The following is a 16,470-nucleotide window of genomic DNA, read 5'->3' on the forward strand; positions in this document are numbered from 1 at the left end:
ATGTCACAATTTCTTTCTATTTTGTCTCTAGTTTTTTTGGAACTGCCAACTATTACCCTAGTTATCTCATTTCTCTGCACTTAGTCACTGATAAAAAGATAACTCAAAGCTACCTTGCTTGCTTGCTTTTTTTCTTTCTTTCTTCCTGTCTTTATTTAAGGTTTTCACCAGAGGGTGTGTGCTCTCACTGGAGAGAGACAGAGAGAGGGAAAATGAGAAATTACCCCTCAGGAGGGATGGCCACACCATAATCCTTTCTTTTTTATTCTCTGCTTGGGATTTTTGGACACACACACACACCAGGCATGAGTTTCAATCCACTGGGTCCTGGGCTCAAACTGCTGTTGGCCATGTGGGAATCCAACATCTTAGCTACTATGCCACCTGTTGGCCCTGATAATTTAATGCTTTAAATTGGCCTGCTATTTTGAAGTGATTGTAGATTCACATGCAATTGTAAGAAATAATATAAAGAGTTCTTGTCCCTTTACCCAGTTTCTCCTGATGATCACATCTTGAGGAACTGTATAGTGCAATATCACAACCACAAGATGGACACTGACACAATCCACAATACTACTCAGGTACCCCCCTAGTATGCATTTGTGTGTGAGTGTGTATTTAGTTTGACACAATTTCATGTCACATGTTTTCTGTATCACCACCACAGTAAGATACAAACAGCTCCATCACCACAAAGACCCCTTGGGTTGCTCTTTTACAACACCCATGTGTTATAAAATATGTAGCATATGCCCCTCCTTTCCATCATCAATTCTGTCAACAACTAGTTACCTATGTCTGAAATTGTATCTAAAAACAATGTTGTGTACATGAAATTATACAATAAGTGTATGTGTAACCTTTTGGGATTGGCTTTTTTGGCTTTTTCACTCAGCATAATTCCCTTGAGATTCATCCCGCATTGTTGTCTGTATCATTAGCTCATTCTTATTTAATGTGAAGTAGATGGTAGGTTGCTTTGAGATATCATAAAGATAAGATGAATTAATGAATGGATAGAGGGATAAAAAGATGTCTAGCAATGTGATAAAGCAAGATAAACTATTAGTAACATCTAGGTGGTGGGTTTACAGGCATTCAGCAGACATTTTTAGTTGTGTATAATATACATGTGTATAACATACATAAATTTTATTATGCTAGAGGATACAATATGAGAGAGAGAGAGAGAAGAAAGAAAGAAAGCATCCTTCAACAGGGCCTGGTCATGCTGCAGTCCTTTTTTTCTCCAGTTCTCCATCCTGTGTTATAAAATATGTATCAAGTGCATACACAATTTCATGTATATACCCAAAGTGAAAACCACTGTGGCCAGGGCTCAAACTCTGGTTAGCCATGTGGGATTCAGCTCCCTCTGTGCAGTGCTCTACTGCGGTTCTGGGGCCAGCCCTAAAATGATTATTTTTTAATGCTTGAAATTTTCTATAGTAAAATGCTGGGGAAAAAGTTTGTCCTTGCTGTCATGTGGATCCTGGCCAAGGGAGAGGTAAGACTATAGAGGCATAGAGGATTAGTTAAGATACTGTAACTAAGGGAATCTCAGAGAAAAGTACTGATGCCTTAACTTAGCAGATGGCCCAATGAGGATGGAAAGAAATCTGAGGACATGAGCTGTAGTTTGGGAGGGAATCGATTAGATTTTTCTATTTGGTGGTGGTAATGAAAAACAAGGGAAGGAGAGAAATGGAAGTGACTCTGGATTCTGGATGGGGGACTATTCTGTGAATTAAGAAAGACTGGAGCCAGGACTGTAAGGTGGCCTGGTGGTTAATGGCACTGCACTCCCACATGGCTGACCATGGTCTGAGTCCTGGACCTGGCAGCTTGCTTTCTCACTTTCCCTCTCTCTTTCTGTATCTCTCTCATGCTGGCCCTCTCTGGTCAAATTAAAATAAATAAAGTAAAATAAAGTTAAATTAAAAAAAGAGAGAGAAAGATTGGGGAATAAACTCCGCAGCATCAGGAACATCTCGAGTCCAAGATGGCTGTAATACCCGAGTGTAAACAGTAAACAGGAATCAGCATTGACAACTTGAGTGCTGAGAAGAGGTGTGGACTGGAGACAGGGCCCTAATAGCTGTGTGAATACAGACGGTGTGAGAATGTATAGCTCACCCAGGAGGAGAGTGCAGAGAGGAAGATGTCCTGTAGTAACTAAGGAAACCCAACATTTGGAATACTCAAAGAGGGAGACAGCCTGCAAAGTCGATTGAGAATGAGAGGACTGGCAGGCTGATGGAGAACTAAGAATGAGATATAAAACAAGAGTGAAAGGAGAGAAAGCGTTTTCAAGAAAGGGATGTTATAAAGTGTGGGAAGACATGAACAGTCAGTTAAGGAAATGGAACAGCGATCTTTAGACTGGGCAGTGGGTAGGTCATAAGAGACATTATCAAAACTAGCTTCAGTACATAAAAGGTTGTGGAAACTAGACTGCAGGAGATTGAAGAGATATTAGGAATAAGGGAATCAAGACAGGATACAGAAAACACTTGACATGTTTATTTGTGAGAGAGAGAGAAATGATGTTGTAGCTGGAGAGATATAATGATGGCAGAATTCAGACCTATCTGCTTGCAAATATGTCTGACAGGAAGGGAAAATTCGTGAAGTTATAGGGAAGACAATTGTGGAAACTGTGTGGAGAACATCCTTCATGTAAAAGGTAAAAGGGGAGATAAAACAGGAGGAATCATTAGGTGCATTCATTAATATATTAATTTACTGGTATCCCATTCTGTAAATACATAAATTTATAACTTGACGTTTAGAAGGGAACTTCGAAAAGACTGTGGTAAGGTTATTCTGGTAAAAAGAAAGAGAGAGAGAGGAAGGAAGGAAGAAAGGAGGAGGAGAGAGAAAGCAAGAGAAGGAAATTAATCGACATTTGTGCATAGTTTTTTCATATGAACTTTCCATGAAGTTTTTGAAAATCACCTCATACTTAGTGATGTCTGATGTAAAGGGGATTTTTTTTTTTTTTTGAGAGGCACTTTCTGGCACTCGCCAGAAAGACAGACAGAAAGTGAGAAATCATCCCCCAGAGTGGATGGCCATGCCGCAATCCCTTCTTCTCCATTCTCCTCTCGGGATCTTGGGCACGCATGCACGCAAGCCTGGTGTAAGTTTAAGCCACCGGGTCCAGGACTTGAACCACAGTTGACTACATGGGAGTCCAGCGACATAGCCATTACACCAACTGCTGGTCCCCAGGGAATCTTAATTTTCATGTGATGAAAATTTTCAAATTTTTCTTTATTGTTTATTTTGTGCCGTGTTTAGGAAATAATCTACTTTGAGTGAATATTTTTCCTAGAAATTTAAAGATTCTCTTTTTCTTTACATTTGAACTCTTAATACAAAATAAATTTATTTATATAGTATATCCAATTTCATTTTCTGAAATTGTTTAATCTACTGTTAAGCATCTTTATTGAACATTCTACCCATATTCCCATTGTTCTTTTTCTTTTTTTTTTTGGAGAGGTTTTTGCTATAGGGCGCATGCGCTCGCCAGACAGACAGAGACAGAGAGACAGAAAGCGAGAAATCACCCCCCAGGGGGGATGGCCACGCCGCAATCCCTTCTCCTCCATTCTCCTCTTGGGATCTTGGGCACACACGCACACGCGCCTGGTGTGAGTTTAAGCCACCGGGTCCAGAACTTGAACCGCGGTCGACTACGTGGGAGTCCGCGACATAGCCATTACGCTAACTGCTGGTCCCATATGCCCATTGTTCTGACATGTATGAAGTGTTCACATATGTCTAGTTCTGTTTCTGGGTTCTCTGTTTTGTCCATTGGTCTGTCTACTTTTCTTCTAGTTCCACGATGTCCTAATCACTTTAAGTTTATATTAATAGTTTATATAAGAATTCACTCCTAATCCATCATATCATTGTTTTACTTTAAACGTTTCCTATTGGTTTTATGCTCTTCCATATAAATTTTGGAAGAAACTTGTCAATTCTGTGAAAAATTGTGTAGTAATTTTTGTTAGAATTTATCAAATATACAGATGAACTTTGTGAGAAATAAAATCTTTATGATACTGAGTCTACCTATGTATGATTCATTTATATCTATGTATTTAGTTTTGTAACTCCACCAATAAAGTATTATAATTTTTTCCATTATCATAGGTTTCAAAAACTTTTTTTTAGATTTATTCCTGAGTATTTTAAAGTTTTATGGCTATTTAATTAACAAATTTTTATAAATTACAATTTCTGTTGATTTTTGGTTGAAAAATAGAATTTATTTTATATCTTGTTAACCTATTTCATTAATTACAGTAGTTTGTCTTCAGTGTTTTGAGAGGTCATCTCAGTGGATAAATACATCTTCTTTTAATTATAACAGTTTTGGGACCACGTGGTGGCCCAGTGTTAACTCAATGGACCCAATGGGAAGGTCCTGAGTTTGAATCCTGAGACTTCCATGAGCATGGTAGATAGGCATATCCATGGCCAGGATCTGGTCCAGCTGAAACAGAGATTGGGTCTCAGCATGAAGGTCCTCTTGGAGGTGACAATTTCTCTCTCTCTCTCTTTAGATCGCTCTTGGAGGAAATAAATAAGCTTAAAAAGCAATTATAACTGTTTTCTTTTTTCATTCTAATGATTAGAATGCTCAGTCTCTTTTTTCTCTACTATATTTGCCAGAATCTCTAAAATAACTGAAAAGTGATGGTAGGAACCTTATCTTGTGCTGATTTTACTGAAAATTTTTCTTGTATTTCACTGTGAAACACATTTGCTATAGTGTTACTCCTTAACAGGCTGAAGAGGTTTCCTCCCACTCTTTCTACGTGAGGTGTATGTGTATATCTCTGTGTGAGACTGGATGCCATCTTTCCTCAGATAATTTGCATGCATCTACTCAGATTATCATTATTCTACTTTAATCGAATCATGTGGTAGAATTAACATTGGTAGATTTCCCTCAGTCTTTTAAAACTGTATGTTTTCTTTTAATTAAAAAATCTAACTTTATTGACTATAGGAATGGATGGATTTTCAAATTAATTATTTTAGCTTTATGGTTATTACTTTTATAAGCCCTCTGACCCATGGCAAAACATTCTAGCTGGTATATACAAAAGTGCTTGTCTATTCTTGTCAAGTTTCTATTTAGTTTCAGTTCTACAGGTGCATAAACAAATACATTTAAATACACAGGATCACCTATAACTGAATTACTGGAACATGGTAATGCATTGCAGCTGGTAGTGAAAAATCAACTTCCAAGTACAAGTACAAACTTTTATTTTATGTAAAAATTCAAGTTTTACATTTTCTTTTTCTTACACTAGAATTGATGTCACTAACTTAAAGGCAAACATATGCTTTTGTTTTCTATCTCTTAGCTGAACAAAAATACATAGCATTTTTATTATTTCAAATAATGCAATATAATCCTTTTTTGAGCAAAATGGTCAGGGTGTTAACGAAATCATCTTTGGAGGAAGTGTTTAATAAGCAGACTTTATTTAAATCAATTCTCCAGTAGGACATGGAGAATTCACTGTCTTTACTTAGGAGGCTGTGTAAATAGTTACCTGTCGATTTCTATGTGCTGCTCACCAACATTCCCTTATTGAAAACATCAGAATTTCCACATCACAGCTCTCGAGAGGACTTTAAGTCTTAAAATTCTGTTCTCCTTTGGCTTGCTTCTCTCTTGATTCCATCCAGGCTTTATTAATGGTTCGCTTCATATCATCATCTCCATCTTCATAAATTTTCTTTAGAACATTCATCAGTCCCTCCCTAGGATCTGTTTCAGTGTCATATGAAGGCTTTTCTTTCTCTTTGCACTCTTTTTCAACCTGGGTCAGGTAGTCCCATCGTGTGTTTTCTGTTTTCTTTCTACATACTATGAAAACTGTATCGGTCTTAACTTTTTTTGAACTGCCTTCAACAAAGATGGGTTTCAAAAGATTGTTCACAATCATGGAGTAACTCTTGCCATTTAGGTTCTTTACCAAAAGATCAAATGACCTCTCTGTGAAATGCACCTGCACATTCTCAGTAGGAACTTGATGAGCTCCAGTTAAGGTAATGTAGATTTTCATAAACTTACCTGACTGATCCCATCCATAATTACTGATTTTCACTGTATATCCTGTTGTAATGGGAGCAACCACAGCAGCTGGCTTTTCATTGTCAAGAAGTTCTGTTTTTTTCTGTGATTTCTGTTGCATCTTGTTCTTGATTTCTGTCTCAATTTTGGATTTTTCAGCTGTAAGAGCATCATGTACTCTTTTCCTAGTGACCTTTTCCAATAACACCTTTACTTCTTCTAGATCTTTCTGTAGCTCTTCCACAGTTGAAGCCATGGTCTCACTGGGCACCGATTGCTGAGCCGCAGTCACGCAGGAGCAAAACTGTATGGTTTTTTTTTTTGAACCAGCAGATGGAGTAATGGTTATGTTGCTGGACTCACACATACTTGACCATGGTTTGAGTACTGGAACTGGAAGCTTCAAACTCATGCCGGGTGTGTGTGTGTGTACGTGTCCAAGATCCCAAGAGGAGAGCGGAGGAGAAGGGATTGAGGCATGGCCATCCCCTCTACGGGTGATTTCTCACTTTCTGTCTCTGTTTCTCTTTGTCTCTCTAGCAAGAGCATGTGTCCTATAGTAAAAATCTCCCTTCCCCCAAAATAAATAAATTTTAAAGAACTATAAGTTTTCTTTCACATTTCATATTTTTTTGCCTAATGCTATTGGTGAGATTCATCCATGCTGTTACATATCACTGTACATCATTCCATAGTTAATTTACTCTGCTGTGAGTGAACATTTAACTTGTATCCAGCATAAGGTTATTGTCAACAATACTGCCTTGGCCTTTCTTGTACATGTTTCCTGGTGCTTCTGTGTATTAGTCATTTTAGCATTTGCCCACCTTAAGCTTTCATAAGGTAACTTGCCAAAGTTAGTTCTATTAACTTATTTCACCACCATCACCATGTGAAAGTTCCATTGCTTCAAAATGTTCCCGGCATTTAGTATTTTTTATTTATTTTTATTATTTTTAATCCATTGGTCTGGGAAGGATAATATATTTCTTAATGGTTTTTAATGTGTTTCACTGAATACTACGCTTCCCATTTGAATGGTCTCTTTTCACTCTGCCTATTTTTCCACTGGATAGTACATCTTTCATTAACTTGATTTTTTTGTTAGTGCTTTTTGAAAAAGAATTATTTATTATATTGCTTGTTATTATTTTTTAATTTGACCAGAGAGAGACAGAGAGAAAGGGCAAGTGAGAAAGCAAGCTGCCTGGTCCAGGACTAGAACTGCAGTCATCCATGTGCGAGTTCAGTGTCTTAACCACCATGTCACCTGCCAGCCCTGAATTTTGTTAGTTCTTAACATTTTTTGAATATTCATACTTTATCAATTTCGTGACTTGCATTTTCATTATTTTTATAGAATTTTTTGATGAAAAATTCCTAACTTCATTTAGGGAAATTTGTCTAGCTTTTCTTTTATGACTTCTGCCTTTGCTGTTTTATTTGAGAAATCCTTTTAACTCCATGTATGATTTAACCTTTCATTTTTGGGTTCTTAATCTATTTGGGAATTCATTTTTGTCTATCGTATGAAGCAGAGATTTAATTTTATTGTTTTCTTGTGGATAATCACTGTTCCAGCATAATTTATTGAAAAGTCCATCTTCTTCCCACTAATAAACCATGACCTCTCTGTCATCTGTGCAGGGCCCATGTACAAGATGGTCTGTTTCTGGTCCCTCTATTTTATTACATGGACTATTTACCTCTGTCTGTGCTAATCATGTGTTTTGCTTATGAAGTAGCAACTTATTCAACAAATTCTACAAGATGTCTTACTTATTCTTAGTTCTTTGTATCAACATACACATTTAATGGATTATGAAATTTTATATAAACCTCTGCAATTTTTATGGGAAATATACAACGTTAATACACCAATTCAGAGAGAAATAACATTCTTTTTAGAATTTGAGTCTTCTAGTACAATTCATTCCACTTATTTAAGTCTTCTCTAATGTTTCTCACTGAAGGTTACTCATCTTTTGTTAGATTTATTCCTTGGTATCATATCTGTTTTTGGTACCATTGTAAATATATATCATTAAAAAGATTTTTAAATTTTATTTATTTTTTTTCCATGAGCAAGAGAGACAGCACCCACACCTGGTCTTGACAGCATGATTAACCCACAACTTCAATCAGTCTGGATCTGGGGCACACACGTGTGCATAGGGAGTTCTGTAGACATGAACCCAGAACCTTCCCATGTGGATCAGCCTCACAGAGAATCACATTTTTTCACTGCACCATGATCCAACCCCTTGCTTTTAAATCTTATTTTCTAATTGATTATGGGTGACAAAGTAACAATGATTTTTTAAAAATAATTATTTATTTAATTTTATTTATCATTATTATTTTTTTTTTAATTTGTGGGACCAGCAGTTGGTGTAATGGCTATGTTGCTGGACTCCCATGTAGTTGACTACAGTTTGAGTTCTGGACCTGGTGGCTTAAACTCACGCCGGGTGCATGTACGTGCGTGCCCAAGATCCCAAGAGGAGAATGGAGGAGAAGGGCTTGTGGGGGTGATTTCCTGCTTTCTGTCTCTCTGTCTCACTCTGGTGAGTGCACGTGTCCTATAGCAAAAACCTCTCCAAAAAAATATTTTTTTTTGCTGCAGGGCAGATGGGCTCACCAGAGAGAGACACACAGAAAGAGAGGGAAAGTGAGAAAGCAAGCTGCCAGGTTCAGAACTCAAACCACAGCTGGGGATGCAGGAGGCTAGTGCCTTAACTACCATGTCACCTGCTGGCCCCCTGTGTTGAGTTGTTGAGTTTTTTTTTTTTTTTTTTAATCTACATGACTTGCTGAACTACACAGCTTGCTATGCATTTTATTCCCTTTTCTTGTCTTACTGTGCCAGTTAATATATTTTTCCAATATAATTGCAAGAGAAATGGAGAGAACCAGTATTTTCATCTAGTTATCAATTTATCATCATTAAGTGAGATGTTGAATACTGGCTCCTTTTTTTTCTTAAGAAAAAGTCTAACTTTTTTTTTTCTGCCAGAGAGACAAAGAGACAGGAAGAAAACACACCCAATAACATGGTCACATCGCAATCCATTCTCCTCCATTTCTTCATTCTCTTGGGATTTGGGGCACACACACTCACACACCCAGCATGTTTCTCATGCCACTGGATCTGGGACTCGAACCACACAGTCATGTGGGATCCAGCCATCCTAACCTCTATGCCCCCTACTGGTCTGATTTTTTTTTTTTTTTTTTTTGTGGCTATCATTTACCAGAAGAAAGTTAACTTCTATGCCTAGTTAACTAAGAAAATGGCTATTTAAGAACCAGCCCTATGGCCTAGTGATTAAGGAAGCCCGATTACACATGGCTGATTGTATAGTTGGAATTTGGGCCCCAGGAACTTGAGAAACCTGTTGAGCACAAGTGTGTGTGTGTGTGTGTGTGTGTGTGTGTGTGTAATCAGAATCTTGACAGGACTGAGAAATAAAGAAAAGACTGTGGTATGACCTTGTCTCACTGAGGGGTGTTTTCTCCCTTTTCCTCTCTGTCTTTTTTTGTGAGTGCATTTACCTTCTGGCAATTAAAAAAAATAAATAAACAGAATAAAATATTTATTGAGAATCAACTCCATGGTGGCCACCATGTTAGGTGCTGGGGATACAACTGTGACAGAGATGCAATTTCTGCTTCAAGTAGCCCACAGCACAAAGCAGACAGGTCAACAGGCCATCTCTGTAGTCTGATGGCGACCATGAGAGGAGAGCTATGCACCATGTCCATGTGAGGTTTGGGCACCTAATCCAGACTAGGGATGTGGTGCAGGTGGTTTCCCAGAGGAAGAAGCATCTGACCTCTCACCTGAAAGGTGAATGGACGTTAACTAGGCACTAACTAACAGGAGGTTCTTCAAGAAAAGGGAATATCATAGAAGAAACAGTACTCTGAGGCATGTGGGCATAAACCTCTTAGTCATAAGTGGGTAAGTGTGCTGACTGCAGCAAGATTATGTGGGCTTCATCTTCATGTATTTTGAACAATGCCTGGTTAAGGGAGCTCTTCCTCTCACAAGATTTGCTCTTCACATCTTTGACTCTGTAAGTATATTAATTATGAAGAAGGAACGGGACTACTGATGTCTGGGGCTATGTGGGGCACATTTTCCTGAACAGTGTGCAGAGACTCAGATAGTGAAGCAGGGGATCACATGGACAGTAAAACTTGCTTCTCTGTCTGCCATGGCAAACAGGGATGCAGTTATACAGGGCTAGTACTCATGTCACCTTTGTTTTAAGAGCCACTATTCCTAGAGCTTCAGGGTAAATACAGACTTGCACAGATTACCAAAAGCATCAGCTTCCTAGCTGGTTGGCCACATGCTGTCACATGCCATGCAGTAGGACTGGGCAGACCTGAAGCATACCTTGGAAGGAACTCAGACATCAAAAATCCAGTTATGGGAGCAAGGCAGGCTGTGGTGATAACTCAGTGCTATGGGCTAGAGCAACTATATTGAATCTAGATTGTTCCAGGAAAAGGGATGCACTGGGATGAAGCAGATGGAATTAGGTAAGGGAAAGTGTTCACTCCTAGTACTTTTCTTTGAAGACTCCCTCTCTCCTATGTTAGCTTCAAGATATACAAAAACCATTGAACTGGGACTAGCAGTTGGCATAATGGTTATGTTGCTCGACTCCCATGCAGTCGACCATGGTTTGAGTCCTGGACCCAGTGGCTTAAACTCACACCGGGTACATGTGTGTGCGTGCCCAAGATCCCAAGAGGAGAATGGAGGAGAAGGGATTGTGGCATGGCCATCCCCCCTGGGGGATGATTTCTTGCTTTCTGTCTGTCTCTGTCTTTCTGGCTAGTGGACACGCCCTATAGCAAAAAACCTCTCTCAAAAAAACCACAAAAACAAAAAACAAAAACAAAAACAAAACATTGGGCCTAGGAATCAAAGGATGACACAAAATTACTTCATATTCCTCAAAAGTCAATCTAAGGATACAATCACTCCATAATTTCTGTCATTTCTGACCTAGACTTTCTTCTTTTTTTTTTCTCTTTTGCTATAGGGATGTGTGTTCTCCAGAGACAGACAGAGATAGAAAGAGAGAAGCAAACTGAGAAAATATACCCTCCCCCAAGGGAGATGGCCATACCACAATCTCCTCCCATCCATTCTCTTCCTAGGATTTTGGGCATGCATGCCAATGGGCCCTGTATTGTCTTTCAAGTCGCCAGGTCTCAACGTAGTTGGCATGTGGGATCCAGCTGTCTTAACCTCCATATCACCTGCTGGCTTGTTTTTTTTACTACAAAATTTTTTACTACAAAATTTTTTAACCTTCTTTTTTTATATATGTAGAAAAACTTTTTTGGTTTTGTTTTATTTTAAAAGTTTTGCTATAAGGTATGTGTACTTGCTGGAGAGTCAGAGAGAGATGGTGAGAGGAAAACTGAAAAATCACCCTTCAGGGGGATGGTCAGGCTGAAATCCTTCTTCTCCATTCTCCTTCTAGGATTTTGGGCACATATACATATGCACCAGCCGCCAGGTCTGGGACTCAAACCAAGGTCAGCCATGTGGAAACCAGTGCCCCAACCACTATACCACCTGCTGACCCCAGAAAAAGGTGTTTTTGTTTATTTGTTTATTTCTTCTATGAGTGAGAGAAACAGAGAGAGAGAATCCATGAATCACCTCCAGACTTCGGCCATCCCCCAGGTCACGGGTACACACATGCCTGACATACTGAAGTAGGTCTCTGGGCTCGAACTGGTCATCTTCCCTTGTGGGATTGCCTCACAAAGCATGGCCTTTTACTGCTGTGCCACCATCTGACTCTATAAATAAACTCTTTTGACTTTTTAAACTACGTTCTCAATAGGCCAGAAAATAAACCGTACTGAGAAATAGAAATAGAAAAGCAAGGAACAAAAGCTTTCCCATGAGAAGGTTTCTTAATTTGTACAAAGTGACTATAGTCAACTCCACCTTCCCTTGTCAGTGCAGTCTCAAGTCCTGGTTTCTAGAAAATAGCAGAATAGCAAAAAACAAAGGAAGCCTAAGTAGCAACAAAGCCATCCTCCCTCTGAGTGAATAACAGAAAGCTTAGAGGAGAGTGGATGCAAAATGGTGAACTTTCTGGAAGGTATCTAAAGGTTTCCTATGGAAAACTTGGTCATAAGAACCTTAAATTCACTCCCTCTACTGAAAAGCGTGAACCCCTAAACTCATACTAAGCATCTCGAAGCCTCTTGAGTTATTGTGGGGTTTGTGATACAGGCTCTTGCTGCTTGGCAACAAGCTTGGGGCTCCACAAACTTCTAAACAAAATAAAACATGATTGGTTCCCCCGTGGGCAATACAATAGCACCCGTTAAATGCTTACAGTTAAAATAAAGAAGCAAAGTCACTCAAAGAGTATGGGGGTCTGATTTTTTTTTTTTTTTTGTGGCTATCATTTACCAGAAGAAAGTTAACTTCTATGCCTAGTTAACTAAGAAAATGGCTATTTAAGAACCAGCCCTATGGCCTAGTGATTAAGGAAGCCCGATTACACATGGCTGATTGTATAGTTGGAATTTGGGCCCCAGGAACTTGAGAAACCTGTTGAGCACAAGTGTGTGTGTGTGTGTGTGTGTGTGTGTGTGTGTGTAATCAGAATCTTGACAGGACTGAGAAATAAAGAAAAGACTGTGGTATGACCTTGTCTCACTGAGGGGTGTTTTCTCCCTTTTCCTCTCTGTCTTTTTTTGTGAGTGCATTTACCTTCTGGCAATTAAAAAAAATAAATAAACAGAATAAAATATTTATTGAGAATCAACTCCATGGTGGCCACCATGTTAGGTGCTGGGGATACAACTGTGACAGAGATGCAATTTCTGCTTCAAGTAGCCCACAGCACAAAGCAGACAGGTCAACAGGCCATCTCTGTAGTCTGATGGCGACCATGAGAGGAGAGCTATGCACCATGTCCATGTGAGGTTTGGGCACCTAATCCAGACTAGGGATGTGGTGCAGGTGGTTTCCCAGAGGAAGAAGCATCTGACCTCTCACCTGAAAGGTGAATGGACGTTAACTAGGCACTAACTAACAGGAGGTTCTTCAAGAAAAGGGAATATCATAGAAGAAACAGTACTCTGAGGCATGTGGGCATAAACCTCTTAGTCATAAGTGGGTAAGTGTGCTGACTGCAGCAAGATTATGTGGGCTTCATCTTCATGTATTTTGAACAATGCCTGGTTAAGGGAGCTCTTCCTCTCACAAGATTTGCTCTTCACATCTTTGACTCTGTAAGTATATTAATTATGAAGAAGGAACGGGACTACTGATGTCTGGGGCTATGTGGGGCACATTTTCCTGAACAGTGTGCAGAGACTCAGATAGTGAAGCAGGGGATCACATGGACAGTAAAACTTGCTTCTCTGTCTGCCATGGCAAACAGGGATGCAGTTATACAGGGCTAGTACTCATGTCACCTTTGTTTTAAGAGCCACTATTCCTAGAGCTTCAGGGTAAATACAGACTTGCACAGATTACCAAAAGCATCAGCTTCCTAGCTGGTTGGCCACATGCTGTCACATGCCATGCAGTAGGACTGGGCAGACCTGAAGCATACCTTGGAAGGAACTCAGACATCAAAAATCCAGTTATGGGAGCAAGGCAGGCTGTGGTGATAACTCAGTGCTATGGGCTAGAGCAACTATATTGAATCTAGATTGTTCCAGGAAAAGGGATGCACTGGGATGAAGCAGATGGAATTAGGTAAGGGAAAGTGTTCACTCCTAGTACTTTTCTTTGAAGACTCCCTCTCTCCTATGTTAGCTTCAAGATATACAAAAACCATTGAACTGGGACTAGCAGTTGGCATAATGGTTATGTTGCTCGACTCCCATGCAGTCGACCATGGTTTGAGTCCTGGACCCAGTGGCTTAAACTCACACCGGGTACATGTGTGTGCGTGCCCAAGATCCCAAGAGGAGAATGGAGGAGAAGGGATTGTGGCATGGCCATCCCCCCTGGGGGATGATTTCTTGCTTTCTGTCTGTCTCTGTCTTTCTGGCTAGTGGACACGCCCTATAGCAAAAAACCTCTCTCAAAAAAACCACAAAAACAAAAAACAAAAACAAAAACAAAACATTGGGCCTAGGAATCAAAGGATGACACAAAATTACTTCATATTCCTCAAAAGTCAATCTAAGGATACAATCACTCCATAATTTCTGTCATTTCTGACCTAGACTTTCTTCTTTTTTTTTTCTCTTTTGCTATAGGGATGTGTGTTCTCCAGAGACAGACAGAGATAGAAAGAGAGAAGCAAACTGAGAAAATATACCCTCCCCCAAGGGAGATGGCCATACCACAATCTCCTCCCATCCATTCTCTTCCTAGGATTTTGGGCATGCATGCCAATGGGCCCTGTATTGTCTTTCAAGTCGCCAGGTCTCAACGTAGTTGGCATGTGGGATCCAGCTGTCTTAACCTCCATATCACCTGCTGGCTTGTTTTTTTTACTACAAAATTTTTTACTACAAAATTTTTTAACCTTCTTTTTTTATATATGTAGAAAAACTTTTTTGGTTTTGTTTTATTTTAAAAGTTTTGCTATAAGGTATGTGTACTTGCTGGAGAGTCAGAGAGAGATGGTGAGAGGAAAACTGAAAAATCACCCTTCAGGGGGATGGTCAGGCTGAAATCCTTCTTCTCCATTCTCCTTCTAGGATTTTGGGCACATATACATATGCACCAGCCGCCAGGTCTGGGACTCAAACCAAGGTCAGCCATGTGGAAACCAGTGCCCCAACCACTATACCACCTGCTGACCCCAGAAAAAGGTGTTTTTGTTTATTTGTTTATTTCTTCTATGAGTGAGAGAAACAGAGAGAGAGAATCCATGAATCACCTCCAGACTTCGGCCATCCCCCAGGTCACGGGTACACACATGCCTGACATACTGAAGTAGGTCTCTGGGCTCGAACTGGTCATCTTCCCTTGTGGGATTGCCTCACAAAGCATGGCCTTTTACTGCTGTGCCACCATCTGACTCTATAAATAAACTCTTTTGACTTTTTAAACTACGTTCTCAATAGGCCAGAAAATAAACCGTACTGAGAAATAGAAATAGAAAAGCAAGGAACAAAAGCTTTCCCATGAGAAGGTTTCTTAATTTGTACAAAGTGACTATAGTCAACTCCACCTTCCCTTGTCAGTGCAGTCTCAAGTCCTGGTTTCTAGAAAATAGCAGAATAGCAAAAAACAAAGGAAGCCTAAGTAGCAACAAAGCCATCCTCCCTCTGAGTGAATAACAGAAAGCTTAGAGGAGAGTGGATGCAAAATGGTGAACTTTCTGGAAGGTATCTAAAGGTTTCCTATGGAAAACTTGGTCATAAGAACCTTAAATTCACTCCCTCTACTGAAAAGCGTGAACCCCTAAACTCATACTAAGCATCTCGAAGCCTCTTGAGTTATTGTGGGGTTTGTGATACAGGCTCTTGCTGCTTGGCAACAAGCTTGGGGCTCCACAAACTTCTAAACAAAATAAAACATGATTGGTTCCCCCGTGGGCAATACAATAGCACCCGTTAAATGCTTACAGTTAAAATAAAGAAGCAAAGTCACTCAAAGAGTATGGGGTCTGCTCCCAGTACAGGCACAGATTCACTGGTTGAGTAGTTTAATTTCTTCTCTGTTGCTTCTAACGAACTAACAATATAACGTTTGCTTCCTACTCTATAAAAACACTTGTCATTTTTGTGACAATATGCACTTGTAGTTGTTTGTTTTTGAAAGCAAATCCTGGACTTTGGAGGAGTGACAGAAAAGGGTGGGAGATAGAGGTAGAAGAATTCAACCAAGTAGACTCCAATAATGGAGATTATTTTTAAATGCCAGGTATTAAAACGAAGAGGTTCAAAATAACATATTCATTAACCCATGGTTTCTGTGAATAGTCAGCCATAATTTTTTTCATTGCCTGCATTCCCAAGTTAGTTTCATAGAAGGCTTTATTGTAATCCAGGAGCATTGTTTTGCATTAATTTCTATGACAAGGAACCCCAAACACAGGGTGCCGAGAGCAACAAAACAGAGTTAGGGAAACAGCCATGACTTGGCACCGAGTGTGACAGGCTGCAAAAGAGCAAACGTTTCAATATCTGGAGTGGTGTGGGTTTCCTATGAACGACCTTTTCTCTTCTAAACAGTATCATATTCTTTTCAGGCACATTTAGAACGCAAGTCAAGCTGTGTTTTATTTTTTATTATAATAAACACAGTCAGTTTACTGTAACAAAGACATACTAGTGGTGATCAGTTGAAAGCCACAGTACACCACCATAAGCTGGGTGGGGGGTAGGGGGTGGAGGCCTGG

The 16,470-nt window shown here is 39.6% G+C and overlaps 1 protein-coding gene and 1 pseudogene across 1 annotated transcript in view; both read right to left on the reverse strand.

Annotated features, from left to right (window-relative positions):
- CUNH10orf67 (chromosome unknown C10orf67 homolog) overlaps positions 1-16,470 on the reverse strand; it is a 195,783-nt gene that overhangs the window by 74,999 nt on the left and 104,314 nt on the right. The gene's annotated exons all lie outside the window — the stretch shown is intronic.
- Positions 5,667-6,365, reverse strand: LOC114004485 (calcyclin-binding protein pseudogene; annotated as a pseudogene).

The sequence above is a fragment of the Tupaia chinensis genome, unplaced genomic scaffold, assembly GCF_000334495.1.
Source record: "Tupaia chinensis unplaced genomic scaffold, TupChi_1.0 Scaffold000001_1, whole genome shotgun sequence".
In the NCBI taxonomy this organism is placed as follows: Eukaryota; Metazoa; Chordata; class Mammalia; order Scandentia; family Tupaiidae; genus Tupaia; species Tupaia belangeri.